Source organism: Symphalangus syndactylus, chromosome 1, assembly GCF_028878055.3.
Source record: "Symphalangus syndactylus isolate Jambi chromosome 1, NHGRI_mSymSyn1-v2.1_pri, whole genome shotgun sequence".
Taxonomy (NCBI): domain Eukaryota; kingdom Metazoa; phylum Chordata; class Mammalia; order Primates; family Hylobatidae; genus Symphalangus; species Symphalangus syndactylus.
The window spans coordinates 57,397,124-57,413,363 of NC_072423.2; the positions used below are offsets into that span (position 1 = coordinate 57,397,124).

The window sequence follows — 16,240 nt, forward strand, 5'->3', positions numbered from 1 at the left end:
AGATTTTGATAATAATAGGCATTTGTATGAAATTACATAGCTAGAAAGCAGAAGTAATTTTTTTCTCTTCCAATAGTGGCTGATGTACGTGTAGCCAGGCAATAGAGCAACTTTCAGAGGCACCCTGGGTATTTTCTTCAAATCACCTTGTTCAGTTGAGCAGACAGCTGAGCTCATAGACAGTCTGTACTTTCTCATTCCCTAAAGCCAGCAGCGGTTCCCTCTGACCTTTACTTACCCAGCCTTTCCAATGGTTTTGTAAGAATCTACTTTCCTGTATTAATCTACCAAGATATTTAGATTCCCAGTTAAATTCTTACTCATATAATGTAATAATATGGAAGTAAAAAGGAAACACAAATTAATCTTAACCAAGAAGGAAATAGGTGAATTTTAGCCTACAAATTGTGATACTTACTTCTGACCTAATATTTAATAATTATGACTTACTATGCTCATTCAATAAAAACACAGAACAAGTGAATCATATAGTCACATTTTTGTTTTCGCTAACTCCACATTTGTTCTGAGATTAAATGAAATGCTACTAAGCCAGGTAGGCAAACAAGAAACAAACTGTTTTTGAGCAACTGCTATAAACACTTTAAAACCATATTGGTCAGGCACCAATTAAGTGATATACAATAACTGTCACAAATCATTCACAAGAATCTTTCTGAAACTCAGTTTTCTTATAAGTGAAATAAAAGTAAAATACCTCACAGAGAGGTAGGTAGAAATAAGTGAAAGAATATATGCCAACATTGTTAACAGTAATTTGTGGTTCAATTGTTAGTTACCATTTTTGTTACTACTATAGTGTTGATTTATAATACCTTTCTAAGATTTTAATCATTATTTAAACAGAAATAAGAAAACCTTATTTTCAAGTGATTACTATAAATCTGCCATAATTAACAGAAAAATGAGGAAGACTTGTTTAGCAGTCTTTCTGAGAAGAGTCTGATTAAAGAAATTCTGCTAGTTCACTGTTGGCAAATAAGAGGTTTCTGACAATGTATTCTGTATTTGTTTCCCAGTGGTTAACAACCCACCACAACCACTACAAGATGCCAGTGACAGTTCCTCTGGTCTCGTATTCTCTCCACCTGACTCTTACAAAGGCCAGCCAAATATGACTGGAGCGAAAACTAATTTTACTAAATGCACTCACATTACATTCATGACCGTTCATCTCAAATGGTTCCTGGATGTTGCTGAACTTTCCTATTACATTTCTCTAATCTACTTATCCTCTTCATTGGCTTTCTACACTTTCTCCTCTCTTGAAATTTTGCCACCATCTCCTTTATTCTTGAAAGCTTAGATCCTATTTACCTTTAAAATAATAAAAATAAGTCTGCTGTAATAGCCTCAATTCTTATCTACCTGTTTTTCACACTATCTGCAGCTGCAATTTTAACACTGTTGGAGCAACTATTGCCCTTCTTGTCCCTCCACCCCCAACCACTGAACTGGCAGGTCCTGGAGGCATGAACTCTTTCTCACTGTGGCCACTCCAGCATTTAGCTCAGAGCATCTGCTCTCTGTGCAGGTAGGTGTTCTGTAAACATTTATTGAAAATAAACGACAAAAAAAGGAGCTTCAAGTCAGTATTTTAAAAGTTAAGAAAAGTCAGTTAAGAGAATAAATAGTAAAAAGAAAATTTTCAAAAGAAAAACCAAAAGAGTAAAAATAAAATCTGAGAATTCCCAGTGGCTCTCACTACATCTGTACTTCTATGGGAGGCCTCCCTAATCTCTGTACCAAATACTATATCATTTGACCTCAGTGACTGGAATCTAGTAATTTTACTTTTAATTCTATAAAAATTAATTTATCTTTCCTTATTGGATCATTCATATCAGTATACAAACATGCTTTTTTTCTTCAGTGGTTAAAAAACACTTCCAATTCATCTAAAGTTAAACACACCATTTCTTTGATCCTCAGTAAATTCTTGATGAGACTGACAATGTCAGCTATCTTCAAGTTTCCTCTTCTCATTCTATGCTTCCAGATAGGTGCAGTGGCTCATGCCTGTAAGCTGAGCATTTTGGGAGGCTGAGGCAGGAGGATCACTTGGGCCCATGAATTTGAGACCAGTTTGAGCAACATGACAAAACCCCATCTCAACAACAACAACAAAAAATATTAGGAGTGGTGGCAAACACCTGTAGTCCCAGCTACTTGGGAGGCTGAGATGGAAGGATTACTTGAACTCAGGAGGCAGAGGTTACAGTGAGCCATGACCATACCACTGCACTCCTGCAAGACTCTCTCAAAAAAATAAAATAAATAAATAAATAAACAAACTTTTTCCATGAATGTTGACCTTCAACCACTCCATCAAAAGGCATTTTGTCACATCACCAATGTCTTCACTTCATTAAATCCAAGGATTAATTCTCAGTTCTCATCAATTTAGATATGCTTGGCCAGTCCTTCATTCCACAACCCATTACTTGGATTCTAGGGCCTCTTGTTCCACCAGGTTTCTTCCTACCACATTCGCTGGTTTTTTGTTTTTTTTTTTTTTCTTTTTTCTTTTGTAGTTGCATTCTCATTTTGCTGACTTCTTAATATTGAACCTTAGTCTTAGACCCTGTACTAGTTTTCTAGAGCTGTTCTAACAAAGTACCTCAAACTGTGTTGCTAAAACAACAGAAATGTATTATCTCACAGTTCAAGAGACTAGAACCTCAAGATCAAGGTATTGGCCGGGTTTGTTCCTTCTGGGAACTGTGAAGGAAAATTGATCCCAACTTCTCATAGATTTTGGTGGTTTGCTGGCAATCTCTGCTGTTCCTAATCTCTACCTTCCTGTTCACATGGCATTCTCCCTGTGTTATGTCCAGATGTCCACTTGTTATAATTACACCAATCATATTGGACTATGACCCACCCTATCCTAGTATGACTTCAACTTGATTAATTATATCTACACTGAATCCATTTCTAAATAAAGTCACATTCTGAAATACTAGGGGTTAATACTTTAACATGTATTTGAGGGAACATAATTCAACACATAATAAACTATTTCTCTTCCCTTCCCTAACACACACTGTTGTATATGTCATGTAGATTTATAGTTTTACATTATGTCTATACACTGAAGGTGCCCAAATTTATGCTGTGGACTAAACTTCTTCCCTGAATTCCAGATTTGAATATTTTCTTAGTCCATTTGTGTTGCAATAAAGGAATAGCTGAGACTGGGTAATTGATATATAAAATAAGTTTATTTGGCTCACAATTTTGTAAGCTGTATAGGAAGCACAATGCCCATATCTGTGTCTGGTGAGGGCCCGCGGAAGCCTACAATCATGGTGGAAGGGAAGGGGAGCCAGAGTGTCACATGGTGAGGGAGGGAGCAAGAGAGAGAGGGAGGAAGTGCCAGGCTCTTTTAAACAACCAGAGGCTGGGTGTGGTGGCTCACGCCTGTGAGCCTAGTACTTTGGAAGGCTGATGTTGGGGGAACACTTGAGACCAGGAGTTCAATACCACCCTAGACAACATGATGGAACCCCGTCACTACTAAAATTACAAAAATTAGCTGGGTATAGTGGTGCATGCCTGTAACCCAAGCTACTCTGGAGGCTGAGGCAGAAAAATCGCTTGAAACCCGGAGGCAGAGGTTGCAGTGAGCTGAGATGGTGTCACTGCACTCCAGCCTGGACAGCAAAGTGAGACTCCATTTCAAATTAATTAATTAATTAATTTAAAAACATAGCCATGACTCAGGTGAACTCATTCCTGCAGGGAGGGTACCAAGCCATGACACAAACACCTCCCTCCAGGCTCCACTTCCAACACTGGGGATTACATTTCATCAAGGGATTTGGAGGAGAAAAACATCCAAATCATATGATATATCCAAATATATCTTCTACTTTGGTATATAACTGAAATTCAAACAAGCAAACAGTCTTGTAAAATGAACTCTCACGTAATCCTAAGTGTGGACAATAACATAAACATAATAAGCACCACAAATATTCCCCACACATCACTATGCTCTCCATCCCCTAGGGGTAACCAACAGTCTTTAACGCCATTCATCCTTTGCTTTTTAAACTAAGCATACCTAAAAAATATAATATTGCTGTTTTTGAATTGTATCTAGATGAAATTATACATGATTTATTCTACTGTGCCTCAATTCTTTTGTTCAAAATTGTATGGGTAAAATTTGTTCATGTTATTACTTTCCATTGTGTTTTATTCATTGCTAGAATAGTACTTCATAGAAAGAATATCTCATCATTTTTTATTCATAATATTATGGTAAACTTTGGGGCTGTCTTCATTTCTTTTTTATTGTAAACATTAATGTTATGGACATTTTTGAACACGTATCTCTGTGCAAAAACGCATGAATTTCTATTGGCTGTAGGCATAGGAATAGAATTACAGTGTCATAGCTATGTACATCTGCACATTCACTCAATACTATTGCTTTAATTTGGATATCTGACCCTCCAAACCTCATGTTGAAATTCGATCCCCAATGTTGAAAGTGGGGTCTAATGGGGACAGATCCTTCATAAATGGTTTGGTGTCCTCCTTGTGGTAATGAGTTAGTTCTCATTCTATTAGTTTCCATAAGAACCGGTTGTTAAAAAGAACCCAGCACCTCCCTCCCCTCACTGTCTTGTTTCCTTTCTCACTATGCGATCCCCTTCATATTCTGTCACAAATGGAAGCTTCCTGAGGCCCTCATCAGAAGCAGATGTTGCCACCATGCTACTTTTTTTGAGATGGAGTCTCGCTCTGTCACCCAGGCTGGAGTGCAGTGGCACTATCTCGGCTCACTGCAACCTCTGCCTCCTGGGTTCAAGTGAGTCTCTTGCCTCAGCCTCATGCGTAGCTGGGATTACAGGAACACACCACCACGCCTGGCTAATTTTTAATATTTTTAGTAGAAACGGGGTTTCACCATGTTAGCCAGGATGGTCTTGATCTCCTGACTGGTGATCTGCCCGCCTCGGCCTCCCAAGCCACCATGCTTCTTGTAGAGCCTGAGGAACTGTGGGACAAATCAACCTCTTTTCTTTATAAAGTCCCAAATATTCCTTTACAGAAACATTAAATGAAATAAGACAACCATAACTTATTTTTCAAAGTTATTTTATTAAAATTTGGTCAAGAAAACTGAAGCCACTCTCTATATTCCACATATTAAAGGTTGATATCCTAAAAACTGCTTTTTTTTGTATCAATAGTGGAAATAATGAGGAAACTAAAATATCTACTCAACCACCCACCCCCATCGAACCCTCATGCTAAGTCAGTTCAGCAAAATCCAGGATATCAAATATCAACAAGACAAATAAAACTACAGTCTTTTTAGCAAAATAATATAAGACTTAGAAACTTAAGAATGAATAATGGAGGCATTAAATATTTGGTAGATAAAACAATTCCAGAAAAAAATTACCTTCAAGCAGAAAAAAACTCAACAAAGCAGGGCCATGTAGTATGACATATTTATTGCATTAATGGCGCTAAGCATGACCTGTCTCTTTCCATGACCTTTGCTTTCTACCTTTGTGGTCACCTCCCATTCTGGCTCTGAGCTTAGCTGTATGATGTTCTTTAACCAATCAGATGTTTAAAATACATTGGCAAAGGTTTGATAAAAAGTCTTGCATACATTTCTAATTGCTCTATTACCCTCTTGCTTCTGCTAGGAGAACAAGCTTATGATACTATAGAAGAATGAGAGATCACCTGGGCAAATATAAGACATTTTAGATGATCCATAATAGAATTACTAACTTCCAGTCTGTCTGCCAGCTCCACAAAGACACAAGAGCAAAGCCAGGTAAGATTACTTCAACCTGGCCCACATAGCAAAACTAAGTTGCTGACCCAGGGATGTGTTTTAAAGCACTAAGTTTTGAAATGGTTTGTTATATTGTGTTCTTATTGGAATAAAGGACTAATGTAATCACCGTGAAAAAGAAATACAAAATCTCAGAGAAGAGATTATGAAACAAAAGCAAGTTGTGGAATAGAAAGAAAATAAAATGGAAAAGAAATGACAAAAATTATTTCATAAAAAAGACTTAATTGCAAGTTGCACAAAGAAGATTATATATGACAAAAAACATAAGAGAAATATAGAATAGCTATGAGAAAATAAAACAGAAATAAACAAATTAAGAAGAGATCTAAAAAAATGAAAGAGAGAAAATTATGGAAATGGTAGAAAGGTGTAGGATCTTAATTCTTAGTTCTGGAATCTAAAAAATAATATTTTAAAAATATTTTCAAATTGCTTTTATGTTTGTAAGTTCTCTACATTTTCCAGGTGTGATTGTTTAAATTATCGGGCTTTCTGATTATGAAGCTTTATATCCCTCATAAATTCTAGGGAAAATATCATTTACTGCATCTATAAATATCGCCCTCACCTGTTGATGCAGGGTTTTTTGCTCCTTAGTTTAGCTAAATCCGAGTTCTTGTCTCACAACCAGGGAAAATTAGGTACATGGACACATTGGAGGGTGAGGAGGACAGAATTTATTAAGTGAAAGGAAAACTCTCAGCAAAGAAGAGGGGTCCTGCATCCAGGTTACCACCTCACAATTGAAGTACCAGGACTTCCACACAGGGGCTGAAGAACCAGGCTCCTTCCCAGCAAAAGACACAAATTCCTGGTGGCTACACCCTGTTCCCCCAGGGTACATGTGGGCCCTTAGTCTGAGCCACTCCACATTAATTTATTTCCCTTACTGTGCATGTGTTAAGGCACAGAATTGTTCACTGTGGGCATGCTTAGACAAGCCCTCTGTGCAAAATGATCTGGGTGGGTGAGAGGCTCTCCAGGGACCCTTCCCTATCTGCCTAGGCATTTGGCTGTCACCTGCCTCTATCATTATCATTTCTTTATTTCTGGAACTCATCTTGCATATGTGATAGACATTCTCATTTTGTCCCTCATGACTTTTACATTTCCCTTATATTTTCTATCTCTTTCTTCCCTGTACTGTAATTTCTTCATATATGCTTTCCACTCCACGAAGTTTTTTTTTTTCTTCAGCTATTTCAGAACCTCTTTTAAAAATACTCAGAGATTACTGGGAAATGGCAGAGTAGGGACCTGCAAAAGACCATCCGCCATAGAAACAATGTTAAACTGGCCAAAAGTTACACAACTCAAAGGTTGAGGACAATTAAGTGAACTCTTAGTCAAGGAAGAGGTAATGAAACATGGTAGGAAAGAGTTCTGTGTCATTTTAACCTCCCCATTTCTCATTACCCCCTTCAATTTCATTGGTGGTTTTGAAGAGCACAGTCATGTCCCTTCTGCGGGTCCCTGACTGCAAAGGGAGCCCAGCAGACTTTGTTTTTAAAGAGTTGTGGTTGTCATCTTTGACTAGTCTGGAGCTTCCTGAAGGACTAACACAAAAATCTTGCCTTTATTTTGCATAACTGGGAATTCTTTCATGGTGGACAATCAGAAATTCTGAGAACCTTCCTTGAAATCATTGAACAGCAAGTGAACAAGCCGTTGCCAACCTGGGGTAGAAGACAGCAGGTGAGTCAAACAGCACATATGCTGAAAGAAAGCTGGAGACAGTAAGACTTTAGGGAATTCAGGCTTTGAAAATCTCCCATGTATACCAGGTAATATAGGTTGCCTGCATGCCCTGGGTGGCAAACATGCTCAGAAAAGCCCTGAGAAGTCATTTATTTCTGCATTTTTTTAAACAATTTTCACTATTTTTAAATGTATGGATTAGTAGTGTTAAGTACAGTGGGCCCTCTGTATCCACATGTTGCACATCCACAGATTCAATCAACCACAGATTGAAAATATTAGAGAAAAAAGACAAAAATAGCTATCCACTACTCAGAAGGCTGAGGCATAAGGATTCACTTGATCCCAGACGTTTGAGACCAGCCTGAGCAAGATAGTAAGACCCCATCTCCAAAAAGGCAATACAACAATAAAAAATACAAATAAAATAATATAATAACTACTTACATAACATTTGCATTGTATTAAGCATTATAAGTAATCAAGAGATGATTTAAAGTATAGAAGGGGATGTGTGTGTGTGTGTGTGTGTGTGTGTGTGTGAGTTATATGCAAATACTACCCCATTTTACATCAGGGACAAGTATCCATGAATTTTGATATCTGCTGGGGTTCCTGGAACAAGATATCAAGGGGCAACTATACATTCTCATTGTGCGACCAATCTCCAGACTCTTTTTGTCTTGCAAAATTGAAACTATATCCCCATTAAACCACTTACCATTTCTCCCTTCTTTCCAGCTCCTGGCAACAACCATTATACTTTCTATTTCTGTGGTTTCGACTACTTTAGTACCTCATAAAAGTGGAATCATACAGTGTTTGCTATTTTAGACTGGCTGCTTTCATTTTGCGTAATGTCCTCAAGATCCATTCACGTTTTAACATATGTCAGAATTTTCTTCTAAGACTGAGTAATATTTCATTGCATGTATATGCCACATGTTGTTTATCTGTTCATCCACTGATGGACATTTGTTGGCTTCCACATCTTTGTTATTGAGACTAATACTGTTATGAACATGAGTGTGTACATATCTCTTTGAGATGCTGCTTTCAATTCTTTTAGATATACAATCAGAGATGGGATTGCTGGATCATATGGTAATCCCATTTTTAAATTTTTGAGGAACCCTCATAAAGTTTCCACAGCAGTTTTGTGATTTTACATTCTAACAGGGCTGCAATTTTTCCACATCCTTAGAAACATCTGCTTTTCTCTCTTTTTTTCTTTTCTTGATAGTAGCCATTCTAATAAGAGGGAGATAATGTCTCATTGTAGTTTTGATTTGTATTTCTCTAATGATTAGTATTGCTGAACACCTTTTCATATGCTTATTGGTCATTTGTATATCATCTCTGGAGAAATGTTTATTCACTCCCCTTTCCATGCTTTGTTTTGTTTCTTCTGCTGTTGTTGTTTTGTACAAGTTATTTATAAACTCTGGATATTAATCCTTTATCAGATAATGGTTTGCAAATATTTTCTCCCTTTCCATAGGTTGCCTTTTCACTTTGTTGGTAGTACCCTCATTGTGCAAAAGAGTTTTATTTGGATAAAATCCCTTGTTCACTATTCTTTTCATGGCTCATGTTTTTGGTATCATATCCAAAGAATCTTTGCCAAATCCAATGCCATGAAAGATTTCCCCTATGTTTTCTCATAGGAGTTTCTATAGCTTTGGATTTACATAAAGTTTTCAATCCACTTTGATTTAATTTTTGTATATGGCATAAGATAAGGATCCAACTTCATTCTTTTGCATATTGATATCCAGTTTTCTCAACAGGACTTATTGTAGAGACTGTCCTTTCCTTCACTGAGTGGACTTGGAGCCCTTACAAAAAATCATTTGACTATATAGGTGATGATTTATTTCTGAGGTCTATATTCCATTCCATTGGCTCATATGTCTGTCTTTATGACAGGACTGCACTATTTTGTTTACTGCAGCTTTGTAATATAATTTGAAATCAGAAACTGTGAGTACTCTAGCTATTCTTTTCTAAAATTATTTTGGCTATTTGGGTAACCTTGAGATTCTGTATTATGCTTAGCATGGATTTTTATATTTCTGCAAAAGTAATTCCATTGAAATTTTGATAAGGAAGATATTTAATCTGTAGATCACTTTGGGAAGTATTGATATTTTAACAATATTACATCTTCAGTCTCCCTAAACATGGGCTATCCTTTCATTTGCTCTGTTTTCTTTAATTTCTTTCTGCAAAGCTTTCTAGTTTTCAGTACATAAGTCTTTCACCTTTTTTGTTTAGTTTTTTCCAAGTATTTTATTCCTTTTGATGCTAATCAAAATAGAATCATTTTCTTAATTTCTTTTTCAGGCTGTTCACTGTTAGTTTATAGAAATGGAATTGATTTTTGTGGGTTGATTGTGTGTGCTGCCACTTTGCTGAATTTGTTTATTAGTTCTAAGGTGTTTTTTTGAATCTTTAAATATTTCTACATATAAGATCATACCACCTGTGAATGGAGATAATTTTATTTCTTCCTTTTAAACTTGCATTCTTTTCACTTATTTTTCTTGCCTGATTCCTCTGGCTAGGAATTTCAGTGCTATGTTGAGTAAAAGTGGTGAGAGAGGATATTCTTCTCCTGTTCCCTAATTAGGAGGAAAAACTTTCAGACTTTCTCAATTGAGGACAAAGTTAGCAGTGAGCTTTTCATATACAACCTTCATTAAGTTGATGTAGTTTCTTTCTATTCCTTATTCATTGAGTGCTTTTATCATGAAAAGGTATGCAATTTTAAAAAATATTTTCTCATCAATTGAGATGATCATATGGTTTTTGTTTTTCTTTGTTAACATGACATATTACATTCATTGATTTTGTATGTTGAACTATCCTTGCCTTCCAGGGATAAATTCTACTTAGTCATGGTATATAATCCTTTTAATGTTGTGTTGAATTTGGTTTGGCTGTATTTTGTGGAGGATTTTTACATCAATATTAATCAAGGTTATGGTTTGTAGTTTTCTTTTTGTGTAATATCTTTCCCTGGCTTGGTGTCAGAGTGATACTAACCTCATAGAATAAATTGGAAAGTGTTTTCTGCTTTTTAATTTTTACAGGAGTTTGAGAAGGATTAGTGTTAATTCTTTTTTAAATGTTTTGTAGAATTCTACAATGCAGCCATATGATCTTGCGTTTCTCTCTTGGGAGGATTTTGATTATAATTCTATCTCCTTACTAGTTACAGGTCCATTTTTCTACTTTCTTCATTCAGTCTTGGAAGGTTGTGTGTTTCTAGAAATTCATCCATACCTTCTAATTCATCCAATTTGTTGGTATATAATTGTTTATAATAGTCTTATAATCATTTACATTCCTATGGCATCATTTGAAATGTCCCATTTTTATTTCCAGCATGAGTTATTTGAGTCTTCTTTTTTTCTCTTAGTCTAGCTAAAAGTTTTTCAATTTTGTTGATTTTTAAAAAATCATAGTTTTGTTTATGTTTTCTATTATTTTTCTGTAATCTATTTTATTTCTATTTTATCTAACTTTTTTTTCTACTGCAAGCTTTGGGTTTAGATTTTCTTTCTTTTATTAGCTTCTTGAGGTTTATAACTAGGTTGTTGGTTTCAGGTTTTTTTTAAGTGTAAGTGTCTATAGCTATAAATGTCCCTCTTAGCACTTTCACTGCAACCAATGAGTTTTGCTATGTTGCATTTTTATTTTTTAAATTTTCCTTATAATTTCTTCTTTGACTCATTAGTCATTTAAGAGAATGTTGTTTAATTTTCTCATGTTTGTGGATTCCTCAATTTTCCTTCCATTACTGATTTCTAGTTTCATTCTTATTCTGCAGCAAAGGATACCTTATATGACTTTAAACTTTATTAACTTAGTAAAACCTCTTTTGTGGCCTAACATATGATTTATCCTGGAAAATGCTCCATGTGCAATTGAGAAGAGTGGATATTTTGTGGTGTTGGGTATAGTGTTCTGTATATGTCTGTTATGTTCAATGTGTCTAAAGTGTTGTTCAAGTCTTCTGTTTCTTTATTGATCATATGTTCATTTGTTCAATCCACTGTTGAAAGTGGAAAATTAAAGTCTTCCACTCTCGTTTCGTGTCTATTTCTCCCTTTAATTCTGTCAATGATTGCTTCACATATTTGGGAGCTCTAAAGTTAGGTACATATATATTTCTGCAACGATGAACCACATAATGATGTTTTGGTGAACAATGAACTGCATATACAATGGTAGCCCCATAAGATTACAATACTATATTTTTTGCCATATATTTTCTGTGTTCAGATACACAAATACTTACCATTGTGTTATAATTACCTACAGTATTCAGCACAGTAGCATATTGTATGTTTGTAGCTTCAGAACAATAAGCCATATAGCACATAGCCTAGATGTGTAGTAGTCTATATCATCTAAGTTTACGGAACTGTACTCTGTGATATTTGTACAATGACAAAATTGCCCAGTGATGCATTTCTCAGAACATATTATTGTCATTAAGGGATGGGTGACTATAATTGTTTTATCTTCCTGGTGAACTGACCCTTTTATTGGTATATAATATCATTTATCTTTTGTGACAGTTTTGACTTAAAGCAGATATTAGCAGAATGGATTTTTTAAGAACTATGATCTAGCTCTACGTCAGCTAAAATAGACTAATGTTATATTCAAAGACACAAATTAGTTGAAAGTTAAAAAATGGAAAAATATTCCATATAAATATTCCATATAATACTCCATAAAATATTCCATATGAAAGAGAGATGAAGTGGTCATAATAATATCAGACAAAATAATCTTTAAGTAAAAACCATTACAAGAGAAAATGAAGGACATTATACAATAATAAAGGGGTCAATTCACTAGAAAGGTATAACAATTATAAATGTATATGCACCTAACATTAGAGCTCCCAAATATATGAAGCAAACATTGACAGAATTGAAAAGAGAAATGGACAGCAACACTGTAATAGTAGGAGACTTCAATTCCCCACTTATAATAATAGGTAGGAAAACAGGACATAAGATCAATAAGAAAACAGATGACTTGAACAAGACTATAGATTAATTGGACCTAACAGACATATGCAAAACATTTTATGTAACAATAGGATAATATATATTTGTTTCAAGCACATGTGGAACACGTTCTAGAAGTGACCACGTGTTAAGCCACAAAATAAGCCTCAGTAAAGTTAAGAAGACCAAAATAATGTAAATTATCTTCTCTAATTACAGTGAAATGAAACTAGAAATTAATATCAGAAGGAAAATTAGGAAATTCACAAATACATGAAAATAAACAAAACATTTTTAAATATCTAATAGATCAAATATCAATCACAGTAGAAAATAGAAAATAACTTACAAGAAACTAAAAAGAAATGCAAACTAAATGCAAAGCTGGTAGAAGGAAAGAAATAATAAAGATTAGTAAGAAGTAAATTAACTAGAAAACAGAAAACAGTAGAGAAAATAAATGAAAACAAAAGTTGGTTCTTTGAAAATGTTATTAAAATTGACAAGTCTTTATCCATTGACTAAGTAAAAGAAAAAAAATAAAACTACTTAATCAGAAATAAAAGTGGAGCAGGCCGGGTGCTGTGTCTCACACCTGTAACCCCAGTACTTTGGGAGGCTGAGGTGGGCAGATCACTGGAGCTCCGTAGTTCGAGACCAGCCTGGCCAACGTGGTGAAACCCTGTCACTACTAAAAACACAAAAAAAATTAGCTGGGCGTGGTGACCTGCACCTGTAGTCCCAGCTACTCAGGAGGCTGAGAACGAGAATTACCTGAACCAAGTGGCAAAGGTTGCAGTGAGCCAAGATATGTCACTACCTTCCAGCCCGGGTGACAGAGTGAGACTCTGTCTCAACCAAAAAATAAAATAAAAGTGGAACAATACAATAAACCCTATAAAATGAAATAAATGTTAAGAGAATACTATGAACAATTTTATTCTAACAAATTGGTTAACCTGGGTGAAATACACAAAGCTTTAGAAGCACACAAATTCACATAGCTAACTCAAGAAGAAATGTTTAAAAATCTAAATAGAACCATAGCAAGTAAAGACGTTGAATCGGTAATCAAACGCCTTCCAACAAAGAAAAATCCAGGACCAGAAAACTTCACTACTGAATTCTAGTAAATATTTAAAGTATAATGAACACCAATTCTTCTCAAATTCTTAAAAGAAAATGGAGGAGAAGGAAATATTTTCTGCTTCACTGGTATAGAGTTTCTTTTTGGATGATGAAAGAGATATCTGGAAGAACCTTGTAAATGTACTTGTTGCCACTGAATTGTACACATTAAATTAGTTGAAATAGTAAACTTTATGTTGTATGTATCTTACCATAATTAGAAATACTGTTAGACCTTTAAATTCTAAATTTTTATATTATTTTTTATTTCTAAAATTTATATTTGAACATTTTTTCAACTGTGAATAATCAATTTTATATAGTCTTTTTACTTTCCATATTTTGGATTCCTTACTTTATTTTTTACAATATTAAACACACATTTCAAAAAATTTTACAGATAATTCCTATACCTAAAATCTTTTAAATTTGATTTGGTAGTGTGTTGCCTAAACTATTATTTATAATGCCTTGCTTCTTCATTTGCTTTGTGATTGTTTTTATTGTGAATTCATACTTGCAGAAAAAACTCTGCATTTCTGGGAAATCTATGTGACTAATACTGAAAGTTTGTTCCTTCAGAGAGTATTTGCATATGTTTCTCTTTGGTACCTAGAACATGTGTAATGCATGATAACTTCATGGGATAGTTTTAAGCCATATTCTTCCTCTTGGGGCTTTCGGACCACACAGGTAACAAGAAATTGGGCCACAAAACCACGTGAGCACAGCTCGTGGTTATGAGTTCTGAATAAGCTTTCAAACAATCTGTCTTTGCAGATGATTATTTTTCTGTTTTATTTATATTTCCAGGTTCACTCTTTCCGTGAGATTGTTACCCTTATATCCCAGCTTTATTTGTGGTCCCTGATCTGATCTTTCACTTTGTGTGGGCCCTAGGCACACATATGTTATTAAAATCAAAGCTCTATATTAAGGGCTTTACAAGTTTTCCCAGGGAAGTGAGGGACTTTATTTCACTTGTTACTGTAGATTTATGCTTTCAATTTACTTTCTGCCTCTAAAGATCACTTTTACTTTATCGCTAGCTCAGACATGAATTTTAAAATCTTTTAAAAATTGTATACAATTTTTTTGGCATTTTAGCAGTAGGAAGATTTGGAATATCCATTTTGCTGAGTGCTAGAGGTCATATACTCTTATATTGTTTTTGTCCAGAGATAGAGAAAAAACATATGAACTAACAGTTTTCATTGTCCAAATTAGCCTGATGATGAAACAAATCCACCAACTCTCCTTGTCGATCTGTGTGTGGTGATTATTAGTGATTTCAACAAGTATTTCCGGCTCTTTAATTTTACACCCAAGTGTAAACCAAAATGTATCTGAGATAGATCCCAATCAGTTTAGAAGTTTATTTTGTCAAGGTTAAGGACATGTCCTTAACACAGCTTCAGAAGGTCCTGAGAACATGTGTGCAAAGTGGTCATAAGACATCAGTCAATGCATATAATATGTAAAATGGTTTGGAAGATGGGACAACTCAAAGGGGAGTGGTCACACAGGGAAGCTGTCAGGTCATAGGTGGATTCAAAAATTTCCTCACTGGCAATTGGTTGAAAGAGTTTATCTAAAGACTTGAGATCAGCAGAGGAAGTGTCTGTGTTAGGATAAAGCCTTGTTGTGGAGTTCAAAGTTTTTATTATGCAGTTGAAACTTCTAGGTAGAAGGCTTCGGAGAAAATAGATTATAAATGTTTCTTATCAGACTTAAAAAGGTGCCACACTCTTAGGTCTTTCCTGGATCAGGACAAAGACCCGGAAAGGGAAGGGAAAATCTACAGAATTTGCAGGGCTTTTCAGGGCCATTTCAAAGTATGTAAAATAAATATATTTTGGGGTAAAACACTTTATTTTAGGGCCTGCCATCTGTCATATTATCTTATTTCTACAAAGAGTCTGCTTTGTCAGTCTTAAGGTCTCTATTTTAATGTTAAATACTGGTCAGCCTAGCCTGAATTTCAAAGCGAGGAGGGTATAATGAGATTTGCCCAACCCCAACTTTCCATCATGGCCTGAACTAGTTTTTCAGGTTAACTTAGGAATGAACTAGCCCAAGAGTAGAGGTAGGTTTGGGGGCAGGGGGCTTAGAATTTTATTTTTGGTTTATACAGGGTAGAATTGCTTTCCATCAACTTGAAGTTACAGTTAGCCATGTAGCTTTATTTGGCTGTTGAAATGTGAGTAAAGGTGAAATGTGGCAATTCTGTCCAGAAAAATTAAGAGACAATGAGTAATTCAATGCCTGCCACTCCTAATGTTGCACAGGTTCCGCACAGGTCCCTCACAGGTCAAGATAAAGCCTTTGTTGGTTTGCATCCCAGAGGGATTGACCAGAGGCAACCAACCCCACCCACCTGATTGTTGATCTGCATTGGAAGTGCAGGCGGTAAAAGAAAGTTTCCTTGAGTCACTGAGATTTGGCTTAGTTGTTTGTTATCATAACATAACAGCCTGGATGTACTACTGGCCATACTGTCAAATACTATTAGTTTTTAAGCTCAGTCTAC

General features: G+C 35.3%; 1 long non-coding RNA gene across 1 annotated transcript in view; it reads left to right on the forward strand.

Moving 5' to 3' along the window:
• The first annotated feature begins 1,436 nt into the window (after positions 1–1,436).
• Positions 1,437–16,240, forward strand: part of LOC134731762 (uncharacterized) — a 41,664-nt gene continuing 26,860 nt past the window's right edge. Inside the window, exons 1-2 of the long non-coding RNA XR_010114353.1 lie at positions 1,437–1,555; positions 5,697–5,830. This is a non-coding gene — a long non-coding RNA (uncharacterized lncRNA). The remainder of the gene's footprint in view (positions 1,556–5,696; positions 5,831–16,240) is intronic.